Source organism: Zingiber officinale, chromosome 5A (genome assembly GCF_018446385.1).
Source record: "Zingiber officinale cultivar Zhangliang chromosome 5A, Zo_v1.1, whole genome shotgun sequence".
Classification (NCBI taxonomy): domain Eukaryota; kingdom Viridiplantae; phylum Streptophyta; class Magnoliopsida; order Zingiberales; family Zingiberaceae; genus Zingiber; species Zingiber officinale.
Genome location: NC_055994.1, coordinates 13,113,953 through 13,140,801, shown reverse-complemented (window position 1 = coordinate 13,140,801; position 26,849 = coordinate 13,113,953). Strand labels below are relative to the sequence as shown.

At 40.2% G+C, this 26,849-nt stretch overlaps 1 long non-coding RNA gene and 1 other non-coding gene across 2 annotated transcripts; one reads left to right on the top strand and one right to left on the bottom strand.

The window, feature by feature from the left end:
• Nucleotides 1-6,803: 6,803 nt before the first annotated feature.
• Nucleotides 6,804-7,622, bottom strand: LOC121982637. The gene is made up of 3 exons (XR_006112161.1): nucleotides 7,570-7,622; nucleotides 7,249-7,294; nucleotides 6,804-7,177 (listed from the first exon to the last, which is right to left on the bottom strand). It is a non-coding gene; the product is annotated as an uncharacterized LOC121982637 (long non-coding RNA).
• A 6,626-nt stretch (nucleotides 7,623-14,248) lies between these two features.
• On the top strand, nucleotides 14,249-14,354 carry LOC121983459. The gene has a single exon (XR_006112511.1). It is a non-coding gene; the product is annotated as a small nucleolar RNA R71 (small nucleolar RNA).
• Nucleotides 14,355-26,849: the final 12,495 nt, after the last annotated feature.

The window sequence follows — 26,849 nt, the reverse complement described above, 5'->3', positions numbered from 1 at the left end:
TGTGTTAACTTGGACAGCAAAATGGGAGCTATATAGCAGCTAAGTCAAAAGTCCAAAATTGATGGCCGAGCCTTTGATCAACTCGTCAATACCCAAAGTCTTGATCCGTTGAACAAGTCATCCCTGAAGCTATGTAACATTAATGAAATTTCATCATTAGTGGCTGAATCTGAGGGCAGGCTTAAAGTCAAGTCCATTCTTTCGCTCTTGTCAAAGTCAACCTCGCTGCCTTATTCGTACCGGCTTCTGCCGTTGCAAACGTGCGTGGCTGACAATAAACTTTAAACTTCACGTGTAAGTAAAAATTGCTGATGAAGATACACTTTCGACTTCATTATTTGATGGCTTCATTATTTTTCACTCTATTTTATTGATCAACGAGTAGCCATTATTTGTTACTAGAAAAATGATATGCAAAAAAAAAAAATGTATACACATATAAAATATAAAAGGATGGGATTAAAAAAAAAAATGAAATGGTGAACCATTAATTTATATATCTATTTTTGAGTATTTTCACATACCCAACTTTTATAATTCTAAAATATATATCATATTACAAATGAATCCAAATATAACATAACAGTCAAAGTTTGGCAGACGTAGTAGTCAAGCTAGGGTGAGGTGACCATCAGGGAGCCACTCATAATAAGGTTTGGTTCCTCGCCCAACGCAAAAGCCCTTAGTACATGGATGCTCAGCCAAAAAGTCGGTCGAACCAGAGAGGCCTAGCACTCCTCGCTTATAGTAAGACGCTTAGCATATACCCAACTAGCCATTATCCATCTGGATTCAAGAAAGTCCTGACCGATCACAAGGCCGCTCGCTCGGGTGTACTATTCAAGCAAGACTCAGGGACCTAGCATTCCGCTCTGAGTGCCTAGTATACAATAGGCTAATTTGACAACTGGTGAAAACATAGGGGTCTTTATTGTTTATTTTCCCAACCTTCTGTATATGGGGATTGGTTAAACAACTGTCTTATCTTCGCCAAGTAAGTATACATGGCAAATCTTAGAAGAAACTTGACTTGATTCCCAGAGCTCAAATATTACTTCAGGGACAGGCCTCCCAATACAAGGACTATGAGGTGAAATTACTAGTCGGGCTTTTCGAGGCCTCAGTTCTCCATTCTTCGAAAGTAAGTATCCCTGCCTATGGTCTGTCGATTTTAAGAACCGTCCGAATGCAAGGGACTTGACTTCCAGCATTACATAATCCAGAGCCGAGCGGTCTTAAGGGGCGTCCGTCCTACCATACTCAATATTTTGCCCTTATATATATGCATATCATTGGCCACACATTCGGTCGGGATATCTTTAGGGACCATAATACCAGAGAATCGTAACAGCTTGTCAGAAAATATTCTTCTATTATTATGTGGGCATTCTAGATTTACATCATCCCCTCAATAGAAACTGGAGGTACATCTGCTCTCAGCTCAATCACAGGTTCAGTCGGAAGTGACTTTGAGGAATAAAGTCTACTCGGAGTTGAAGCAAAAGACTGAGGAGCTGGATACTCTAAGGGTCCAGCATGCCTCAAAGGTGCCCGATCTAAACAGAAAAGCTTATGCGGATGGTTTACTAATATCTCAGCAGCAACAAGCTCTGGATCGGCAGAACGCTAAGGTGGATCTTCTGCAAGCCGCGTTGGCTCAGATTAGGTTGGAGAGGACCTTTCAGTCACTTGTTTGTGAGGGGGAACCCCATAAACGCCAAAGAACAGGGCAAACCTCTCCTCTTTGTCCAAGCTGTCATTCAATTTCTCGCCCCCATTTAGGTGTGGAAGCACAATCTGGCGTCTATAAACAAAAATGAGATTCCGTTGGATGACAGATTTTTTCTTCAACCTACAACAGTACCGGGCAAAATATTCTCCTTTCCTTATGTAGTTACAAAGTTACTAGTAGTGATATCAGAGTTTCATGTGTTTATTTGAGAGTAAGAGCATGTGTAAGCACGTTGTTGATTGTGTAAGAAATAACTAAATAAGACACTTTGCATATGAGTTCGGGCGGATTTGAATTTGGTCAAATTTCTGAGTTCCGGCCTGCTTATAAGATAGGTCGACATCATAGTCTGTTGATATATTCTGAATTTTAACAAGTCATGATTTGCTAATGTTGTTTTATATTTTCTTTCCATTCCCTCCTTTATTACACCTCGTTAATTGGTTCTACAATGGAAAGAGAGTATCGGTGATATACTATGCTGTTGCGCTAATCTGGGCATGATTTGGCCTATTATGTCCATCATAAATGCTCGTTTATGGACTTTCGACACGTGTTACCACTTTCTTCCTCCTGACGTAATCGCTCGCACGCTTTTTGGCGACGTCTTATCATATTCTTTCTTTGATAAATCAACGACTACCATTGTGAGGTTTGTTCACATCCAACGGTGTTTTTTGTTAGTTAATATTTTCGAAAAATCCTAAACCCTTATATCCTTATTCCTTCGTCTTCTTCCTTACGCTCTCTGTTGGTGTCATAACTTAGTTTTTGTTGTCCTTCCTTCTTCTCCAACATTTCCTTGTCGTCCTTCTTCCTAAGGCTTCAGTAAGTCATTTTTTATTCTTATATTTTTGTATGGCTGAAGAATCATTTTCCGCATGGTACATTCAAACCTCTTCGACCTTTCACAAAGATGATAGTCTACTCTTCGTCCCTTGTATGGAATTCCCAAAGCCTATTGTATTGCTATTCCTGATACTGATTCTCGTCCTCATCTCCCTCCTGAGAATCATATTACCTTCTTCAAAGATCAACTAGCAGCTGGTCTGCATTTTCCCATTCCCCCTTTTCTGGTTAAAATAAGTCAGTTCTTTGATATCCCCTTGCAACAATTCACCCCCAATGCCTTTCGTTATCTTTGTGATTTGTTCATGCTCTTCCGCCTCTTTGATATTCCTCCAACCCCTTAAAATTTCTTTATATTCTCCTATCCTAAGAGGTCAGAGCTTGGCATCTTTTTGTTTCAATCCAGGCCTAAAATGACCTTTTTTGAAGAAATATCCTCTTCTATCAAGAGATGGAAATCATGCTTTTTCTTTGTAAAATTCCTTGAACCCCTCCTTTGGTCTACTTCTTGGAAATCCTCTCTTCCTACTCTTCTTGACGTGAAGAAATTGCATAGACATCCTTCCTTCACTACTTACTCACAGAAGCTATCAGATTGTCGTTTATTCATTCACAAATGGATACAGGATGACCTTCTTTATTTTTTTTGATTGAGCCCCGTTCAAATAGGGCTTTGTGGCTCCCTTGGTAAGTCACCCTTTGTCTATTACAATCCTTTTTTTACTAACTAAGGTATTTTTTACTTTGAGTAGTGGATGCTCTATTCGAAGCTACAATCGATGGGCAGTCGTGTTTGGTGGAAGAAGCAGTTAAAGATAAATAGAAAGAACTTCTTACCGCATTGGGTCAACCCTCTTCGTCAGAAGACCCTGCTATCACAGAGGACGTTTCTACTTCTCAAGCTGCAGTTCCAGAGGGGAACCCTCCTGAACTTCCCACAATTGTTGAGCTTGCCTCCCCTTTGGCTTCAGAGAAATCTCCTTCAGAAGACCCCACCAAGAAAAAAATGCAAACCGACCCTTGCTCCGTCCCCAAAACAAAAATCTATTTCTCATTCTGAAGACCTTCCCCCTGTAGATGTTGTTCCTTCTTCTCCCGATCTCCCTCTCTCAGCCCTTTATCCTACTCTTGTTCCTTCTTCTTCTGCCACCATAGGTATTCCCAGTGGTAGTTCTTCGCCTCCCTTTTTTATGAATTTTCCTAAACAAATGAGCTTACCCCAACTCACCATACCTTATTTACTGCCCCCCTTTGATTCAAACTACTTTGTCTTCCACTTCTTCCCATACTGCTACTCTACCTATACTCTTGGGAGGGTCTTTCACCACAGCTAGGGAGGAAGTACGCAAATTAATTGAAGGAATCGATTACTCCGAAATAGATGATAAATTCTCTCTTGAGAAGACAAAGGTACCGTTATTTCCCTTTACGGTCCTATTTTCTTACGTTTCCTCTTATTGCTCATTGTTCTACAACGCTGGATATATAACATGAGCATAGCCCATTTGCTACATACCTTAATCCAAGAAAATGCAGCGCTGAAGAAACAAGTCTCCGAACTATATCCGAACCAGGTGATCGAGAAACTAAAGGGTTTGTCTACCCAATTGGAAGAGACCCGTCAATTACTTAACACTAAGACTGAGCAATCCTGCCAGTACAAGGCTGATGTGGAGAGTCTTCAGTCTCGACTGCTATCAGCCAATTCCTGTGGTGATGAACTCTCTTCCAAGTTGGAGAAATACACCTCTGATATTGCTCAATTATCCTCCCAACTATAATCATTAAAGGACACCCACGCAACTACACTGACCGAACAATTATCTACTTTGAACCTTAAAGAGGCTGCTCTGAAGACTTCCCAGGAATAATTGGTATATTATAAAGCTGGTGAGGATGCTCGCTTTGAGAAGAAGACGAAGGAATATCTCAAGTCTTTTGCTTTCCTCATTCCTGTTTCTGATTCTCTTATACGGACTGTGAATTATGCACTGGATTGAGGGGTGAGGGAGTTAAAGGAATTAAAAGTATTAGTGTCCAACCCTCCCCCCTGCTTCCCTGACCGGAGGAAATTACTAAAGGATCGTCCTCCCGGCTTGTTTCCACAGCTATTGTAGTTGTTGTTATGTTGTAATCCTAATGTTCCACAGACTCTTTCTTTATGATGAATTCACGCTGACTTGAATTCACGCTAACCTTATTTCCTTCAATTAATCATATTTTCTGAATGTTTGTTCATTTTCTTTATGCATGCATCTATGGGGATTGACCGAATGGTTGTGTGTTCATGCACATATAAATTAATATCCCGGTCGACCTGTCCTAATCACTTAGTCTTGTTATATATATATATATATATATATATATTCGCTCTCCGTAAGTGTACGGAAATGTCGCAAGTAATATAAAAGATTATCATATCCACAGGGACTGGAATAAACACTAGAAATGTTTCAACACGAATTAGCACTACAAGAAAAAAGCTAATAGACAACGCTTTTAAAGCGTTGTCTTTGTGCCTGAAAAAACGTTGTTAAAGGCACTGTTGTTAAAAGTCTGCTCAACGACAACGCTTTTAAAGCGTTGTCGTTTGTAACGAAGACAACGCTTTTACAACACTATTACAATGCTTTAAAAGCGTTGTTATTTTTTTTCAAAGACAATACTTTTTGCAACGCTTTAAAAGCGTTGTCGTTTTAAAGAAAAAAAATAAAAAAAATTATTTAAAAATCATTATTTTTATATTTACGAAACTATTATTTTTCCTTTACCATGTCTAGATTCGAATTTTACATATAATTAACTCAGCTAATGATTTCAAACTCATACCAAAATAATAGAATTCTGACATTGAAGTAATATTAGTATTTAATTACATGAGAAGCTAGTAAATATCAAAATTAACTCTAATTCTGTTTCGAAGTAGATAGTGATATTCACAAATAAAACAAAAGAGCACAAAATAATTAGCCGACCTCGAAGCCAACAATCTGTTTACTTCTACTAGCTACACTCAAAAATTATTATCGGCTTGAGAACGGGACAAACAGTACAGTAATTACTACCATAATACTGAAGAAGTAGCTTATCTTTCTCAATCTATTACAAGAATAAGCAATTGGATTTTGTCTAGGATCTTTGTGAGCTTTGAACAGATTGAACAGTTGACCTGAAATATAAATAAAAAATTACAGTCAATAGTTTGAACCAAAAAATTACTTCTACTAGCTATTTTCTATAACTGAACCAAAACTCATTACTTAGAAATGAAATGCTTGCAGAAAGAAAGAAAGAAAGCTTGCAGAAATACGTTTCTTCAAACTGCAGAAAGAAAGCTTGCAGAAATGAAATGCTTTCTTCTCTGCAAACGCTTTCTTGCAAAATGCACTGTTGTTGCAGAAATGCAACGTTTCTTCAAACTATAGAAATATGTTTCAAGTCCATACATGAGCATTACTGATGACTCTCAAAAGAAACAAAACAATCATTGGAGACGAATGAATGAATACTCACATTAACCAATATTATATAAGGTTAACAAATCAACATACCAATGACCTTACAGGAATTGTCTTGTTCTAGAAACAGCTCAAAAGCCACATTGAAAACAGAAATGCCAAAAAGGTGAACAACCCATATAAGAAATTTTCTAACATAAATGGAGGTACTCAGAGAATACCCACTGGTATTGATCAACATTAGAGTTGTGAAGGTTACAACATTTCTATGGTGACTTCATAGCAAACAATAAAAAGTTGCATAAAGAACCAAACACCAAATTTTACCATCAAACATTAGTAAAAGTTTTAGACATTTCAAATAAAAAAAAACGAGTTCAAAATGTGAAACTTTGCTAGAGAATCAACTATAGACACTCCTTTCTAATTTTAATGGAGAATGATCATGGCCAACATGCAAGTGAACAATTTCAAGGAAATTCAACAGCGTTATACTTTAACAAGAGCCTTAACTAGACTGAATAACTTACTTAAAAGAAGTAATGTCTACCTGAACATTGCTTTCTTCCATTAAAACCTCCTTAGCTTTTTCACAAAGCGCCCTAACCTGAAATTTTATTTAAAAACTTATAAATATAGTTATTAACTCACAATGATAAACTGCAAGAAATTCCAAATATTATTTTCATAGGGAAAAAAAGAACACTAAACAAACATTGGACTGCAAAAGCTAATGTCTTAACGATGTGAACTCATTGTCTTCTTCCTTTCCTCGAATTACTCCTCCTTTGTGCCTCTCACATTGTATATTGGCATGCCTATATTATTTCGGTTGACGATAGACTCCTTGGTCTGTAACTGTATTTCAGACCTTGGAAAATAAAATCATGTATAGCCTTTTCTCCTTCAAAATAATATAGAAGATACTTGTTATATTATTTCTTCTAAATCTAATATTTTGAGAGATGGTAAATCTGAAAATTATGAGCAATAATCCTTCTCAAGAAAATAAACATATCTTGTAATCGACTTTCAGAAAAAACTACAATGCTCGTGTATTAAAGAGGAGAGGAAGTAACTACCACGAAGGCCATATTTTTGAAGGAAAGCAAAGGTTGTTGCAGCATCCCAGTCATATCTGATACAGAGAAGTTCAGATTAAAACATGCACAATCAATGAACATAATCAGATACGATAGCAATACATACTGGTGTTTTGTAGGTTCTTGCGGCTTGGGTTCCAAAAGCAGATTTCCTGAGAGATGACAAAATTATTGCAACAATTCTCAACTTAAGTGTCAGATATGCCCGGGCAAATGGATCAATCAAAGCAATCAAAATATCTACCGTCCATAAGCATGCAAACAATAAAGTTGATATTTAGTTCTTAATTTCTGATAATAGCCAAAGAAAAAAGAAATGTTTCCATTAGGAATCAAAACACTAAGGAAGTGAAAGTTTCTGATTTGTTCCATAATTTTCAGTAATTTGAATGGCATTAATTATATAGACTGAAAGAGCAAACATTACCCTTGAAGCCAAGTTTCTTTTTGTAATCAACATAAGCCTGAAGAAAGCTTGCCTACAAAAATTAAAACTTAGTTTTTAGATGAAGAAACAGCAAGATGAACATAGAATCATGTAATGCAATTTGCACGCTTTAGAATCATGTAAGATAAACATAGTTTATCAGCCAGGATAAATATGAAAATAATTAGAAGAAAAACAAATTTGTCAGACTTGTCATACTCGGTAATATGAAAGTACTAATTCATACCATGTGATCAAGTTATTCATTAACAAGCTAATGTCACATCGGATAAATAAATCATCAGATTATTCATTAACAAGCGACACTAACCCACCCCATAGTCCAACAAAGAACGGCTTAATAACAAAGGAAATCCAAATTAAAACAGTGCAGCTAGAGACTCAAGATAAGCAATCAGCAATAGTTCAAACATAGCTCTACTTTGTCAAGAACTGCAAATGCAGTTGCAATGGAGTTTGATATCCATTTATGGGGAAAACCCAAATTTAAAAGTGAACAAAAGTGTAGATATAACAATGAAGCAGATAAGAAAGGGGAAAAACTCAAGAACACCCTTGCAGCAGGATCCGAAACGACAAAGAGTCACTCCATGACAAAAGAATATCTCCAAATTCTCTACTTGTAGCAGTCGCAATGAAATTAATAACAAAGAAAATTGGATGGAGGGCATCAAGCTGAAGAAAAGCCCCCTTTTTTTTACCGCCAGTAGAAGCGAAAGGAGAGTCTTTTCTGTGACCAAAGCAGCCTCGGCGACGAACAACAACACTACGGAGGATAAAGCAGCTCTACTGCTCTGGGTTCGACAGAGAACCTCCATCTCTACAAAATACACACCAAAACCCTTCAAAGAAACCAACAACGAGAAGAAAAAAGGATGAGAAATAGAAGCCTACAACTGCAACCCTCTATTGTGGCAAAGCACAAACTGAGAAGCGAAGAATCCCGCAAGACCGAGGAGGGAGCGTAGCAGAGAGACGCCTCTTATCCGATGCTACCACACCAGATCTCCGAGTCTCCTTCGAGGATTAGGGTTTTAGGATATGCTAGGAGCCATGATCCTATTCAAGCCGTCGAAGCATATGGTGGTCCAGGTTGCCATGGGTGTCCAAGGCTGACACTGGACTCACGCTCATCTTTTCCTCCTTATACCAGTCACCGCCTCAATGTCGGGGGTGAAGGAGGCGAAGAGATGGGTCGATCTGTCGTGGTCGATCGCCTCAGCACCGAGATCTGTCGCTTGACGAAGGTGTGGTCTTGACGGAGAGGAGTTCAGAGGAGTGGTTCGCGGAGAGGGGTTCGCCAGAGAGGGGTTTGCCGGAGAGGAGTTGGATGGAGAAGGCCGCGTGAGAAGAGGAGTTGGGAGAAGAGTTCGGGATCAAAAACGATCGGAAGATAGGAGTTGGGAGAAGGGTTCGAGTTTTCTACTCCTTACTTAGATCCAACGGTTTGTATTAATCAAGATTTAGATGAGAACTTAAAAAAGTACAACACTTTTTAAAAAACGTTGTCGTAGACACTAAAAAAAAGTCTAATAGACAACACTTTTTATGAAGCGTTGTCTTTGACACGTAAAAATCACTAATAGACAACGGTTTTTAGAAAGTGTTGTCTATTAATAAGAAAATAATGAAATAGACAACGCTTTTCACTAAAAGCGTTGTTAAAAAAAAATAGACAACGCTTTTTACAAAAAGCGTTGTTGTTTAAGTGTTGTAAAATCCTAATTTTCTTGTAGTGTAGCTAAACAACTAATTAATTGATTTCCAAAAGCTAAATGTAACTAATGAAAAGTAAACATAGAAATAAAAGATCAACAAACAAGATTATGGGCTATGATAAGGAATGTTCTAGGAGTTTTAGTTTCTTTGTAAGATTCCTCAATGTAAATGATCTACCAAATCCTATTTCTCAATTATCCAATATTTATAGAAGGTTGCCGGTTCTCTCTTGCAATAGACAACCGACCTAGGACTGAAATCTATACCTAAATGTGATCAAGCAGTTATGAACTTATGTTGTCCTTACACGGGCTTGTTCCTGTCACGAAGATCCCTCGGATGATCAACACAAGATCATACTCCTCAACCCATAAGATATAAATATTAATACCTAAATCTATCCTCCCCTCTTGAATTATCCTCCTTTTCCCTAAATCTTATCCCTCAAGCGTTCTTACACGGGCTTGCACCTTTCGCGTGCTTCCCTCGGAAAATCGAGTGGGGGATAGTCTTTATAAGATCCATAGGACATTCAAACAATCAATCAAGAATGTGAATTAGGTCCATATCACAACAATACATTCAAGATCAAATTGATACAAACAAGACAATATCATAGAAACAAGGAAATGACAAATCCACAAGAGTTTACATTAATTCATCATACAAATACTCCCTCATCCTAAAACAAGAGATCTACTCCATGAATCGAAGAGAGAAATCCGAAAATAAAGAGATTACAAGCATTTCTTGATCCCCTAATTCAAGAAGAGGAGAGAAAGAAAACTTATCTAAGATGAAGCTTGGTCTTCAGATCCAATCCACACTCCTGGAGTCGATTCCATTGAAGATCTGCCTTTAGATTGCCAAGAAATCCTCCCAAGAATGGAGAGAAAGCCCCAAATCTCACTCTCTCCCAAGGGGGAGAAGATCCCCTTTGAAATGAAGAAGAAACCTTTATATAGAGGGGGAAAATCGGGCGCCACACGGCCCCAGGACCTGGCCGTGTGTGGGACACGGCCTGGCGCACTCCCCTCTCTGCCTATCTCACATGGTCGTGTGGTGCACACGGCCATGTCATGTTCTGCTTATGTTTTCTTTACACGGCCGTGTAGATCTACACGGCCATGTAAGGTTTCAACACTGGATGACCTACACAGCCGTGTGCCACACACGACCATGTTCTTTTTCTGCTCTGTTAAGGTTACACGGCCGTGTGGATTCACACGGCCATGTCATATTTCTCCTCTGGAAACATTACACGGCCATGTGGCTCACACGGCCATGTGGAGCTCACACCCCCTTACATCACATGGCCATGTGGCTCACACACCCCCCTGCATAGCTATGTCTTATTGTAACATATTTTACTCTATCAAGATGGGATTTTCTCTGGTTTATGTCTTCTTCAAAGTTGTAGATATTGAAGTTATCTACAAATTGGTTCAAATAACATCCCAAAACTCCAACGGAGCACAAAGTTATGCCTGTTTTACTCTTGGTGTTCAATGCAGGAATTCCACACGGCCGTGTGCCAAGGCCATGTCTCATAGAAACGAATTTTAGACCTTCAGGAAGTAGTTTTCTCTGGTTAAAGTCTTCATAAGAGTTGTAGATCTTGAAGTTATCTACATTTTGATATCTGGAACGGCTCATAACTCTAACCGACCAGAAAGTTTTGATCATTTTACTTTTGATCTGCAGTGCTGAATTTTCACACGGCCGTGTGATGTTCACACGGCCTTCACACGGCCGTGTGAAGTTCACACGGCCTTAGCACGCCCCCTACACGGCCTTGACATGGGGGTGTGGTCTCCACATGGCCTAAACTTGGGAAAACTATATTTTTGCATGCCCGTGACACTCCGAAAGTTCTAGACTTCATTTAAGCTCCGTTTTTGCTCCAAATTGCATCCTATCAATCAAAACAAGCAAAGAGTAGATCTCCGAACAAAATATGATGGAAGTATGACATTATAATGAAATATGGTGCAATAAACATATATTATGCTAATGAAATACAAGTAGATATGCGTCAAAGCATGCATAAAAGTATATATAATGTATGCACATCACACCCCCAGACTTAACCCCTTACTTGTCCTCAAGCAAAATGCTGCAATCTACATTCATATGTTCTACAACACATTCATAAACCCTAATGTACTTTCCTAACTCTATCAAAAAGTTTCACTAACAAGCATGATCATGAAAACAAAGTCAAGTATGGCTCAAGCATAAGTATCTTGTGCTCAGTGCAAAAAGTACTTAAAACCCTTCAAGTTTCAATCTATGTCCTAGTCAAGTCATCATTAAATTTGAATTCCTAATGTTTCCAGTGATAGACAAGTAACCAGTGATATGCACTTACTTGCCACACACTTGGTTCATATTTCTCAATCAATCCAAGGTCTCAAAGGCGTGCTCAATCTCAAGAGAAGCTAAGCGGTCATTTCCCCAGTAACCTAAGTCGGTCTCAAAGGGGTGATTTGCTAGATTCCACTCATGACAACTATTTTGTAATATCCCTTATTCATTTTTTTTTCATTTTTTTTTCATAAGTGTTTGCATTATGCAAAACTTATTCACAAATGTACTTTTAGCACAAATGTTGGGATATTTTGATTTTTCCAAATGAGCTTACATGATTTGAGCCTCATCCAGTAACCAAAATGAAGTTTGAGAAATCACCATGGAAACTAAGTACTAAGCAAACAAGATGAATCATGACTATTTCATTGATATCAACTATTCAAGTATCAAGTATAGTGAAGTGAAGGTAAGACCCTTAGGGTTAAGCCAAAACTAAAACTCATCTCCATATGATTCTTAGCTTACTTCATGCTACCCAAGATAGAGAAAAGAAGTACATAAAGCTTACTACTAGCATCATTTAAAACATCATGAATCTAGATAATAAACGTGCTAGTATTTTGCATTAAGGAACAAACAATCATGATATGATGAATGATACAACTAGCAAAAAAAAAAAATTTATTATGCAAAAACTAAACTAAATCAAATGCATCTAATGCATCCCCCTAGACTTAAACTTTTTATTGCCCCAATGAAAACTAAAAACAATGTGGAGAAGATTTATGAAATTTAGAGAAGTTACCAAGTGATGAGCTCCAAATGGTTGACATTCATGTTTTAAAAATACTCCTCTATCCAATGCTCACATTCCTCCACAACCTTGAATTCTATAAAAATAAGATAGACAAGAAAAATTAAGTAGAGGATACATGTTTATTATAAAGAAAGAACTAAAGACATAAAAGAAAATAAGGAAAATGAACTTGGGTTGCCTCCCAAGAAGCGCTTGTTTAAGGTCATTAGCTTGACCACCTCATTAGATTCATCGAAATCTCGCTCTTGGAGGGGTAAGATATTTTAGAACTCTCCTACCAAAGGCTCTTATTATGGAGAGAGCTTTCATCAAAGGAGCTACAAAGTAAAGTATAACTCTCTCCATCTTTGTCTTCTTGGAAATTTTTTCAGGTGGTCAAAGACGGTTCAGATTGAGCTTCCAATTATTGGCCCATGTGAAATCTGCACATCCAAAAGAAAAACAAATCTCCCACAAGCATATTAGATAAGATAGAGCTATAACCATATTAAGATAAGCGAATAAGAAATAAAAACTGAATCACATCCAACAAAGTCAATGATAGGTACCTCTATAAAAATTTCTAAAAGATCACAAGAAATACTAACCTTACTTTGCTGAGAAATACCTGAAATTTATAAACATGTAGATGTGACTTCCTCTGAATCAAATGATGGTTTTGACTCTGGCTCAGGTGTTGATGACATCAATGATGGTGATTCTTGAGACTCTGCTAGCTCTGCATAAGTCCCTACACATTGTTCCACAACATGATCAATTCTTACAACCTCTAAAGGTTGTGTGGACAAAGGTGGTGATCCTTGAGATGTTGCTTCCACAACACAGCTCCCTACACATTTTTCCATATCATCATCAACACATATATCAAAAAATAAACCAACATCTATATCCTCAATAGGAGAATCAATAATAAGAGGATCAATAACTTCACTTGCAGTTTTAAGTTAATCTATCACATCACATTTATCATCTGAAAGTTCAATGTCACTATAACACCCTATAAAATTTGGAGGTAAATCTGAAAACTTATTTACCACTGCATTATCAATAAAATCCTCATCTGAAAAGTCTTCATCTTCAAATACATTCAAAAATCTTCACTCAACCATATTAGTGTCACAGGATTTGCTGAAGTCTTTATTTTCATTGACCCCCACTAACCTTTGTGGAAAAGGAACCCTTAGCGAAGGTCTTGGGGAAGGTACTTCTAACTTCCCATATTCCCTTTTAGCTTTTGGAGGAGGTCCAACTTGCTTATCTAGTGTTGGTGTGATCAATCGTTGAGAGAAAGGTACTTGTGGCCTTTGGGAACTTCCTGGAGAAATGGAATTAAGTTCTTGTGATCTTCTATTATTCTTCTCCTCAATTCTAAACATGTTCTTCTTCAGAAGTTCTTCATGATTTTTTCCAATTCTCAACCCAACATCATCACACTTTTCACTAGATCTTGTCTGCGAAGGAGGGGGATCTTCTTTAAACCAATTTGAAACAATATTTTCAATCTTTGCCCTTAAATGTTTGAACTCCTCACTCTGTGACTTGTGAATTTCAACATTTTTAGGTGGTTGAACTTCATTTTGTTTGACAGGCTCTCTTACATTTATGGCTTGCACTTCTTGAATATCTGAGGAAAATTCCATCCAACTTTTGTTCGACCATTCATGGAGGTTCAATGCCACTTGATCAATTAATGAATAAGCTTCATCTACACTTTTGTCCATAAAAGAACCTCCAGCTGATGAATCCAATAAACTCTTGTCTGAGAAAGAAATTCCCCCATAGAATATGTGCAAAATCAACCATTTTTCAAAATCATGATGAGGGCACTGTCTTTGAAGACTCTTGAATCTATCCCATGCTTCAAACAATGATTCTCCGTATGCTTGAGCAAAATTTGTTATACAATTCCTCATATACACTGTTCTGCTTGGAGGGAAAAAATGATTCAGAAATTGCTTCTCCAATTATTCCCAACTTGTGATGCTCTGAGGATGGAGAGAATATAACCAAGCTCTTGCTTTATCCTTGATACTGAAAGGAAATGCCATCAATCGAACTGCATCTGCTGACACTCCTTCACATTTCACCATATCACAAATCTCTAAAAATGTTTCAAGATGCAGATAAGGACTTTCTGATACTTCTCCTCCAAATTTGTGACCTTGTATCATGAAAATTAACTCTGGGTCTAGTTGAAAACTTTCTGCTTCAATTTGAGGTTGCACAATGGGAGATAAAAATTTTGCAGAAAAAGGTGTAGAAAAATTTCTCATGGGTCTGCTTGACATGTTAGTGCTCATGAATATTCAAGAAAAAAAAAATTAGAAAATGAAGAATCAAAGACAAGAAATAAAATGCAATATGAAAAGCAAGAAAGAAAATGCAGAATTTAAATTCCAAGAAAGAAAGTGCATAATGAAAACAAGAAAGAAAAGATAAAAGGAAAAAGAAAAATGTCTAGAATAATTCATATGCTAAAGATTGCAAGATATATTTACAAAAGAAAAGAAGAAAGAGACTAGATCAAAAGAGAAAACAGAGAAAAGTTAGATTAGAGTGCTAGAAATCAAGAATGCAAAGTTAGAATTAGAATTAGAATTGCAACAAAAAGAATTGACAAGAATGTTATACAAGAAAGGAAAAACTTATGAAAACAGAATTCTAAAAGTTAGATTACAACTATGCAAATGAAAAGAAAAGTTATGTCTAGTCTAAGTCAATTGATAATTCCTAATGTTATAGCGCAGTCCCCGGCAACGACGCTAAAAACTTATTATATGACAAGACTAAGTGATTAGGACAGGTCGACCGGGATATTAATTTATATGTGCATGAACACACAACCATTTGGTCAATCCCCATAGATGCATGCATAAAGAAAATGAACAAACATTCAGAAAATATGATTAATTGAAGGAAATAAGGTTAGTTGTACCAAGTCCAAGATAGAAGTCAGCGTGAATTCATCATAAAGAAAGAGTTTGTGGAACATTAGGATTACACCATAACAATAACTACAATAGCTGTGGAAACAAGCCGGGAGGGCGATCCTTTAGTAATTTCCTCCGGTCAGGGAAGCCGGGGGGAGGGTTGGACACTAATACTTTTAATTCCTTTAACTCCCTCACCCCTCAATCCAGTGCATAATTCACAGTCCGTATAAGAGAATCGGAAACAGGAACGAGGAAAGCAAAAAACTTGAGATATTCCTTCGTCTTCTTCTCAAAGCGAGCATCCTCGCCAGCTTTATAATATACCAATTCTTCCTGGGAAGCCTTCAGAGCAACCTCTTTAAGGTTCAAAGTAGATAATTGTTCGGTCAGTGTAGTTGCGTGGGTGTCCTTTAATGATTGTAGTTGGGAGGACAATTGAGCAATTTCAGAGGTGTATTTCTCCAACTTGGAAGAGAGCTCATCACCACAGGAATTGGCTGATAGCAGTCGAGACTGAAGACTCTCCACATCAGCCTTGTACTGGCAGGATTGCTCAGTCTCAGTGTTAAGTAATTGACGGGTCTCTTCCAATTGGATAGACAAACCCTTTAGTTTCTCGATCACCTGGTCCGGAGATAGTTCGGAGACTTGTTTCTTCAGCGCTGCATTTTCTTGGATAAAGGTATGTAGCAAATGGGCTATGCTCATGTTATATATCCAGCGCTGTAGAACAATGAGCATTAAGAGGAAACGTAAGAAAATAGGTCCGTAAAGGGAAATAACGGTACCTTTGCCTTCTCAAGAGAGAATTTATCATCCATTTCGGAGTAATCAATTCCTTCAATTAATTTGCGTACTTCCTCCCTAGCTGTGGTGAAAGACCCTCCCAAGAGTGTAGGTAGAGTAGCAGTATGGGAAGAAGTGGAAGACAAAGTAGTCTGAATAAAAGGGGGACAGTAAATAAGGTATGGTGAGTTGTGGGGTAAGCTCATTTGTTCAAGAAAATTCATAAAAAAGGGAGGCAAAGAACTACCACTGGGAATAGCTATGGTGGCAGAAGAAGAAGGAACAAGAGTAGGATAAAGGGCTGAGAGAGGGAGATCGGGAGAAGAAGGAACAACATCTACAGGGGGAAGGTCTTCAGAATGAGAAATAGATTTTTGTTTTGGGGACGGAGCAAGGGTCGGTTTACGTTTTTTCTTGGTGGGGTCTTCTGAAGGAGATTTCTCTGAAGCCGAAGGGGAGTCAAGCTCAACAATTGTGGGAAGTTCAGGAGGGTTCCCCTCTGGAACTGCAGCTTAAGAAGTAGAAACGTCCTCTGTGATTGTAACGACCCGCCTTCTACTAACTAAGCTGTAAGGCCGATCGTCACATTATGCTGTGCTAACTAATCCATGACCATCATTAAATCTAGTGCGGAAGCTGTACCAATTAAAATTTCTGCTAAACTATTATCATTTCTTGGTTCTACACGTGCTAAGGGGTGTAATTTAAGCTATTCATGTCATTATTACCTCCCCTTATGGTCAAGGAACTTAACTAAGGGTTTCTAGCTAATATCAGGCCTCCCAATCGATCCACGGATCGATTGGAATGGTCGAATCGATCCGGAGATCGATTCAGAGGGCTACTGTATCTGGGACGTGGGTTGGATCGATCCAGGGATCGATCCAGCACGCTATTCTGGATCGATCGGCTGATCGATCCAGACTGGTCAATCGATCCAGCGATCGATCCCAGAGCTCTCTGTTCGCGACAGAAATTACTGGATCGATCAGCTGATCGATCCAGAAGCCTACTGTTCATGGAACAAATTGCCCAATCGATTAGCTGATCGATTGGGAACTCCCAATCGATCCACCGATCGATTGGAGTTTCTGATTTTGCATCTAAGCTCTGATTTCAGCACTGTTTCGTGCCTCAATCACATTTCAAGTTCTAAAATGACCAGGAAACGTTCTAATAACAAACAGCTAGCATTCTAAACAGGTTTACTAACAATCTAAGCAGAGTTTCTATTACTCCATGCATGCAACCACTTAAATAAGCAAAAGTAGCGTAATAAGAAATGCTAAAGGTTCTAATACTTAAAACAAACTTGCTGAAATTCCCTAAGATCTTTATTCCAAGTTCCTGCCCACACACATCTTCGTAGCATTGCCCTCCAGCCTCCGCTAGTCTATCTTTCCTTTACCTTTATCTGCAGTATAAGGAAAGAAAGTATCTGCAAGCTTTCGCTTAGTAAGAAACCATCTACCTCACTAAAACATGCATACGATGAGTTCATGCTTTTGAAAGATGCTGATTGAAAACTTGATAGAGAATGCTAGGCATGGCATACTATCTTACAAAACATAGAAATCAAAACTAGTCATGGCAATAACTGAAGTATTAATAAGAAAGGACTAAACTGAAACATAGCTGAGTTAAACTAAAGCTGAGCTAGAACTAATTTAGAATATAATCACATGACTGATTGTGAGTTTTAAAAACTATTATCATAATAGATTAAAATACATAGTCATGCTGCTAATGGGCCCGACAACTGTACATGTTATGCGCGCATCCTTGACTAGACCCGGGGTTGCAAATCGCGAGTTTAGTAAGGTTTACTAGGTTATCTAAACCTAGGGACCGACTATGGGAGCCCAGCCCAAGGACATCTAGTCCCGTACAGTGCCCCTACTGAAAGTAAAATACTGGATTATAGCTAACTAATTTATCTTGCTTTTACTAGGTTATCTGAACCTAGAGGCGACTGTGGGTGCCCACCCATTGGACTACAGTCCCATATATGCTGTAGCAAGACTAACTAAGCTATTTTAAATGCTTCTATTGCATTTACTGAGCTATTAAAAATGCCTACTGTAGCATTTTACTGAGCTAAGCATTTTATCGAACACTTAGTTTGCTCCAACTCTCCCCTCTATTAGGGAGACCACCTCTAGGCACCCGACGACGTCTAGAATCTCCAACTGAAAGGAGTAAACATGTCTGGCCCATCTAGAGGTGCTCAACTAAATCCCTAAATCTGCGAAGAGGGTTAAATACACCCTATGCGTCGAAAAACCTACATATAGCTAATTTAAAAGCATTCTATCTTACGAAAAGCTACTTATACTGTAGGTGAGGGGTTTCTTACCTCTTGTTCGAATTTTCTTACGATTCTAATCGCTAGATTTCCGGAGGAGACGATCCTTTCGACGATCTTCTCGCGTCTAAGCGTTCTTCTCGCGGAGAGGAGTATCCTCGTATCGGAGTCGTCGCCGGAAGGTGCTCTTGGACGGAACCCTAACCTTGCTTGTGGTTGGCGCCGAGAGAAGAAGAGAAGAAGGGGGCGGCATGGGGCTAGGGTGAGGAAGAAAATCACGATTAAAAATAAATCCCCACTTAATAATTTCCTATTTATATCAAGGAATTATTTCCCCCAACTCTAATTTAAATAAAATTGTTTCCCTTTCCTTTCAGCACGGCCCTGCTGGGTTCACCCGGTTACTAGAGCTATCTATAAGTCGTAGGACCCAATAGGTCTCGGGTTCAATTCCCGCGAAGGCTATTTTACGGTTATATTTATTTTTGCTACCTCCGCTACTCTAAAAATTCCCTAAAAATATTCTAAAATTTCAGAAAAATCATAGAATATTTCTAAAATAATTTTGAGAATTTTCGGGCGTTACAATCCCCCATACCTTATAAAAAGTTCGTCCTCGAACTTAGAATAACTCATGCTGGCTTCTGTCTCCCAGGTTGCCTCTTCTGCTGTGTGATTTTGCCAAATGACCTTTACTAATGGTACTTCCTTATTCCGCAATTTCTTAACTGCTCGATCTACTATTTGAGTAGGCCGACTGTCATAGCTGAGGTCTTCGCGGACTTGTACCAGCTGGGGCTCAATCACCTGGGTGGCATCTGGGATATGCTTCTTCAGCATAGAGACATGAAATACGTTGTGGACAGCTGACATTTCCTGAGGTAGCTCTAGCTCATATGCTACTCTGCCCACTCTTCTAGTGATAAGGTATGGTCCCACATATCTGGGACTTAGTTTGCCCTTCTTCCCAAAATGCATTACCCCCTTCATGGGAGCTATTCTGAGGAACACTGAATCCCCAACTGCAAACTCTAAGGGTCTGCGCCGTGTATCAGCATAGCTTTTCTGGCGGCTCTGAGCTGTCTCTATCCTCTGGCAGATCTGCTGTATAGCTGCTGAAGTTCTAGTCCTTTCTGTTCACCACTCTCATACCAGCAGATTGGAGATCTACACCTCCGCCCATAAAGAGCCTCATAAGGTGTCATACCGATAGTGGCCTGATAGCTATTGTTGTATGCAAACTCTGCTAGACTCAGATATTTGCACCAACTTCCCTTGAAGTCTAGGACACATGCTCGGAGCATATCTTCGAGTACCTGATTTACTCGCTCCGTCTGTCCATCTGTCTGAGGATGGAAGGCTGTGCTGAACTTTAACTTCGTGCCCAACGCTGACTGTACACACTCCCAGAAGTGTGATGTGAACCTACTGTCTTTGTCTGAAATAATGGTTCGTGAGACTCCATGTAATCTAACGATCTCCTTGAGATACAAATGTGCTAGCTGTTCCATGGAGTAGGATATCCTAATAGCTAAGAAGTGGGCTAATTTAGTCAACCTGTCGATTATTACCCATATGGTATCAAAACCATTCATGGTTCTGGGTAATCCCACTATGAAATCCATAGAAATATCTTCCCACTTCCATTATGGAATCTAAATAGGCTGTAAAACTCCTCCTGGTCTCTGATGTTATGCTTTAACCCTCTGACAGGTTAGGCAGGTACTGACATATCGAGCGATGTCTCTCTTCAAGTCCTGGTACATTTTGGTGGAGCCAGGATGCATCGCGTAAGGAGTCTTGTGAGCCTCGTCTAGGATTTTCTTCTGTAGTTCCTCCTGATCTGGAACACATAGCCTGTCGCCGAAATATAGTACCCCGCTATCTGATATTCTGAACTCTCCACTTTCTGATTCTGCTAAACCTTGCTTGATTATCTGAATTTCAGGATCCTGCTCCTGAGCTGTCTGGATGTCACCAAGCAAGGTAGACTCTAAAGTCATAGTAGAGAGCTGTCCGACTATGAGTTCGAGACCGAAATCTGTGATCTCTTTCTGTAGGGGTGACGACATGGCTGCTAGAGATAATAGGGCAGCACTGGACTTTCTCCTAAGTGCGTCTGCTACCCTATTTGCTTTTCCTGGGTGGTAGAGGATGTCTATGTCGTAGTCTTTGACCAGCTCTAGCCATCTGCGCTGTCGCATATTCAGATCCTTCTGAGTGAAGAAGTATTTCAGACTCTGATGATCTGTATACACTCTGTACTGGGCTCCATACAAGTAATGTCTCCAAATTTTGAGGGCGAACACGACTGCTGCAAGCTCAAGGTCATGAGTAGGATAGTTCTTCTCATAATCCTTGAGTTGTCTGGAGGCGTAGGCGATTACCTTGCCATTTTGCATCAGCACTGCTCCTAGTCCCAACTTAGAGGCATCACTATATATATCAAAGCTATCTGCGTTCTCTGGTAGAGTCAGAATAGGTGCACTGGTCAACCTCCTCTTCAGCTCGCTAAAACTGTTTTCACAGTCCTCTGTCCACTGAAACTTTCTGTTCTTCCTGGTGAGAGCTGTCAGTGGGGAGGCTATCCTGGAGAAGTCCTCCACGAATTTCTTGTAGTAACCTGCTAATCCCAGAAAGCTTCTGATCTCGCTAGCGTTCTTGGATCTCTTCCAATTGCTCACAGCTTCTATCTTACTGGGGTCTACCATGATACCATCCTTTGAAATGATGTGACCCAGGAAGGACACCTGATCTAGCCAAAATTCACATTTTGTGAACTTGGCGTACAACTGGTTCTGCTGAAGGGTCTGTAGTACTATTTTCAGGTGCTCTGCGTGTTCTTCCTGAGTCCCTGAATAGATAAGAATGTCATCGATGAATACGATAACGAACTTATCTAAGTATTCTCTGAATACCCTGTTCATGAGGTCCATGAAAGTAGCTGGAGCATTTGTCACGCCAAAGGGCATGACCACGAACTTGTAATGTCCGTATCTAGTCCTGAATGCTGTCTTGGGTATATCCCCTTCCTTGACTTTCACCTGATGATAACCTGATTTGAGGTCTATCTTAGAGAACACTGCTGCTCCCTTTAGCTGGTCGAACAGGTCATCTATTCTGGGAAGAGGATACCTGTTCTTGATTGTGACTTGGTTTAGTGCCCGGTAGTCTATACACAGGTGCATGCTCCCGTCCTTCTTCTTCACGAACAATACAGGCGCTCCCCATGGTGAGTGACTAGGACGTATGAAGCCCTTGTCAAGCAGCTCCTGTAGTTGCTCATGAAGTTCCTTCAGTTCTGCTGGAGCCATGCGATAAGGCGCTTTGGAAATAGGATTGGTACCGGGAATGAGCTCTATCTCAAATTCAATCTCCCTGTCTGGTGCTAAGCCTGGTAATCCCTCAGGGAAGACTGCTGGGTAGTCACATACGACTCGAACCTCTGCTAGCTGTTGGTCCTTGTCCTGACTGGTACTGACCACGTGTGCTAAAAATCCCGTACATCCCGAATCCATTAACCTCTATGCCTTCATAGCTGAGAGAAACTTCCTGGCCCTTCTCTTGGGTTCTCCGACGAACTCGAACGGTGCTTCTGCTTCAGGTTGGAATATGACTTTCTGCTTACGACACTCGATGGAGGCACTGTATTTGATCAAGAAATCCATCCCGAAGATGACATCGTAGTCAGTCATATTTAGCACTATCAGATCACAGAAGAGTTCTCTGTCTGCTATAATGACTGGCACTGCTCTGAACTAGTGCGTAGATGCCATAATTTCTCCTGAAGGTAAGGTCATCAGGAACTGTCTACTGAGTACCTCTGGAGGTCTTGCTAACTTCTCGGCAAATGCCCTGGATATATATGAATGGGTTGCCCCAGTATCGAATAAGACAGTTGTACTTTGCTGTAAAATACTAATCTGACCTGTAACAACTGTCGAGGCATTTGCTACGTCCTCTCTGGTCAGTGAGTAGATCCGTGCATTTGTTATAGCTGGGGGGGCTTCTAGTCTGCCCTGGCTGATGTGTGGACCATCTAAGGCGGCCTGCATCTAATGCAACTGTGCTGGCTTGGCTTCGTACTGGACCGGCTGTGGTGGAGGAAAGCTGGCCTTGTACGGACACTGCTTGGCCATATGCCCTTCCTGTCCGCATTCGAAGCATCCTCGTGTGCCCTTACGATAAATTCCAGGGTGGAATTTCCCACAAGTGGCACACTTTGGATAACTGGGTTGTTTACTAGCCGGTCCTCCCTTTGGGTAACTCCCTGGCTTGCGCTTGTTGCTGGAGTTTCCTTTCCAGTTAGAGCCATGAGAGCTGTGACCCTGCTGTTTCTGAGTACCTGAGTCTCCTCGACCTTTAGCTTCTGAGAGGACTTGCTTATGCTACTTGATGCTATTCTGGTAATGCTCAGTGATTAGAGCGCTGCTCACTAGCTCTTCTGTGGTTTGTGGCCTATGAACGCCCCCAGCCACGTTCATTGCTATTTCTGGCCTCAGCATCTTGAGCATCAACCGGACTCGTTCTTTTTCTGTGCTGACTAGTTCAGGGCATAGACGAGCCAATCTGTTGAATTTCTTCACGGCTTCCTCCACTGAAAGGTTGCCCTGGCGAAACTCAGTGAACTCGTCGTAGTGGCGGTTTGTGACCCGCATGTGAAAGAACTCCTCGAAGAATTCTTTCTCGAAGTCAGCCCATGTCATCTGATTTACTGGGTGCTTCGCTCTAATTCTCTCCCACCACATGCGTGCATCTCCTATCAAGCAGAAGGAGGCGCACTTCACCTTTTCATACTCTGGCTAGTCCAGAAGCTCCATCGTACTTTCCAGTGTTTTGAACCAGGCTTGAGCATCACATGGTTCGCTGGTGCCTGAGAAATTCTCTAGCTTGACTCTCTGCCACTGGATCAGATAGGCTTCCCTCTGTGTTCCTGCTGCTGGAGCCACTGGTGCTGTAGGCTGGACTGGGGGAACCTCTGGGTGATTGTGGGAGTGTTCTGCTGACTAGCCTTCAAGGTGGCTATCTCCTGTTGCTGTTCAGCTAGCTGCTGCTGTAACTGAGCCACTAATGCTGTAAGGTCTGGGGGAGGCACTGAACTGCCTGCCTCATACTGGGGCTCAGTAGCTGGTGCCCTTCTAGCTGGGCGTCCTCGTGTCATTGCTAAAGACATAGAGGATATACATAACTAAGGCAATCATGTTTATATAACTACTATCACTATCATGTTAGGTACTATCATCAATCAACATGCTACATTATCCATAAACATGAAAGAAAGAACATAATAAAGAGGGAGATGTTTCTTACTTGGAAGCTGCAGGTTCAATGCTGATGTGTGTGTAGGAAGTATAAGAACTGCTCTGATACCACTCTGTAACGACCCGCCTTCTACTAACTAAGCTGTAAGGCCGATCGTCACATTATGCTGTGCTAACTAATCCATGACCATCATTAAATCTAGTGCAGAAGCTGTACCAATTAAAATTTCTGCTAAACTATTATCATTTCTTGGTTCTACACGTGCTAAGGGGTGTAATCTAAGCTATTCATGTCATTATTACCTCCCCCTATGGTCAAGGAACTTAACTAAGGGTTTCTAGCTAATATCAGGCCTCCCAATCGATCCACGGATCGATTGGAATGGTCGAATCGATCCGGAGATCGATTCAGAGGGCTATTGTATCCGGGACGTGGGTTGGATCGATCCAGGGATCGATCCAGCACGCTACTGTGCTCGGGGCAATATTCTGGATCGATCGGCTGATCGATCCAAACTGGTCAATCGATCCAGCGATCGATCCCAGAGCTCTCTGTTCGCGACAGAAATTGCTGGATCGATCAGCCGATCGATCCAGAAGCCTACTGTTCGTGGAACAAATTGCCCAATCGATCGATTGGGAACCCCCAATCGATCCACCGATCGATTGGAGTTTCTGATTTTGCATCTAAGCTCTGATTTTAGCACTGTTTCATGCCTCAATCACATTTCAAGTTCTAAAATGACCAGGAAACGTTCTAATAACAAACAACTAGCATTCTAAACAGGTTTACTAACAATCTAAGCAGAGTTTCTATTACTCCATGCATGCAACCACTTAAATAAGCAAAAGTAGCGTAATAAGAAATGCTAAAGGTTCTAATACTTAAAACAAACTTGCTGAAATTCCCTAAGATCTTTATTCCAAGTTCCTGCCCACACACATCTTCGTAGCATTGCCCTCCAGCCTCCGCTAGTCTATCTTTCATTTACCTTTATCTGCAGTATAAGGAAAAGAAAGTATCTGTAAGCTTTCCTTAGTAAGAAACCATCTACCTCACTAAAACATGCATATGATGAGTTCATGCTTTTGAAAGATGCTGATTGAAAACTTGATAGAGAATGCTAGGCATGGCATACTATCTTACAAAACATAGAAATCAAAACTAGTCATGGCAATAACTGAAGTATTAATAAGAAAGGACTAAACTGAAACATAGCTGAGTTAAACTAAAGCTGAGCTAGAACTGATTTAGAATATAATCACATGACTGATTGTGAGTTTGGAAAACTATTATCATAATAGATTAAAATACATAGTCATGCTGCTAATGGGCCCGACAACTGTACATGCAATGCGCGCATCCTTGACTAGACCCGGGGTTGCAAATCCCGAGTTTAGTAAGGTTTACTAGGTTATCTAAACCTAGGGACCGACTATGGGAGCCCAGCCCAAGGACATCTAGTCCCGTACAGTGCCCCTACTGAAAGTAAAATACTGGATTATAGCTAACTAATTTATCTTGCTTTTACTAGGTTATCTGAACCTAGAGGCGACTGTGGGTGCCCACCCATTGGACCGCAGTCCCATATATACTGTAGCAAGACTAACTAAGCTATTTTAAATGCTTCTATTGCATTTACTGAGCTATTAAAAATGCCTATTGTAGCATTTTACTGAGCTAAGCATTTTATCGAACACTTAGTGTGCTCCAACTCTCCCCTCTATTAGGGAGACCACCTCTAGGCACCCGACGACGTCTAGAATCTCCAACTGAAAGGAGTAAACATGTCTGGCCCATCTAGAGGTGCTCAACTAAATCCCTAAATCTGCGAGGAGGGTTAAATACACCCTATGCGTCGAAAAACCTACATATAGCTAATTTAAAAGCATTCTATCTTACGAAAAGCTACTTATACTGCAGGTGAGGGGTTTCTTACCACTTGTTCGAATTTTCTTACGATTCTAATCGCTAGATTTTCGGAGGAGACGATCCTTTCGACGATCTTCTCGCGTCTAAGCGTTCTTCTCGCGGAGAGGAGTATCCTCGTATCGGAGTCGTCGCCGGAAGGTGCTCTTGGACGGAACCCTAACCTTGCTTGTGGTTGGCGCTGAGAGAAGAAGAGAAGAAGGGGGCGGCGTGGGGCTAGGGTGAGGAAGAAAATCACGATTAAAAATAAATCCCCACTTAATAATTTCCTATTTATATCAAGGAATTATTTCCCCCAACTATAATTTAAATAAAATTGTTTCCCTTTCCTTTCAGCACGACCCTGCTGGGTTCACTCGGTTACTAGAGCTATCTATAAGTCGTAGGACCCAATAGGTCTCGGGTTCAATTCCCGCGTAGGCTATTTTACGGTTATATTTATTTTTACTACCTCCACTACTCTAAAAATTCTCTAAAAATATTCTAAAATTCCAGAAAAATCATAGAATATTTCTAAAATAGTTTTGAGAATTTTCGGGCGTTACAGTGATAGCAGGGGCTTCTGATGAAGAGGGTTGACCCAATGCGGCAAGAAGTTCTTGCTCTTTAGCTTTAACTGCTTCTTCCGCCAAACACGAGTGCCCATCGATTGTAGCTTCGAATAGAGCATCCACTACTCAAAGTAAAAATTACCATAGTAAAAAAGGATTGTAATAGCCAAAGGGTGACTTACCAAGGGAGCCACAAAGCCCTATTTGAACGGGGCTCAATCCAAAAAAAATAAAGAAGGTCATCCTGTATCCATTTGTGAATGAATAAAGGACAACCTGATAGCTTCTGTGAGTAAGTAGTGAAGGAAGGATGTCTATGCAATTCCTTCACGTTAGGAAGAGTAGGAAGAGAGGATTTCCACGAAGTAGACCAAAGGAGGGGTTCAAGGAATTTTACAAAGAAAAAACATGATTTCCATCTCTTGATGGAAGAGGACATTTCTTCAAAAAAGGTCATTTTAGGCCTGGATTGAAACAAAAAGATGCCAAGCTCTGACCTCTTAGGATAGGAGAATATAAAGAAATTTTAAGGGGTTGGAGGGATATCAAAGAGGCGGAAGAGCATGAACAAATCACAAAGATAACGAAAGGCATTGGGGGTGAATTGTTGCAAGGGGATATCGAAGAACTGACTTATTTTAACC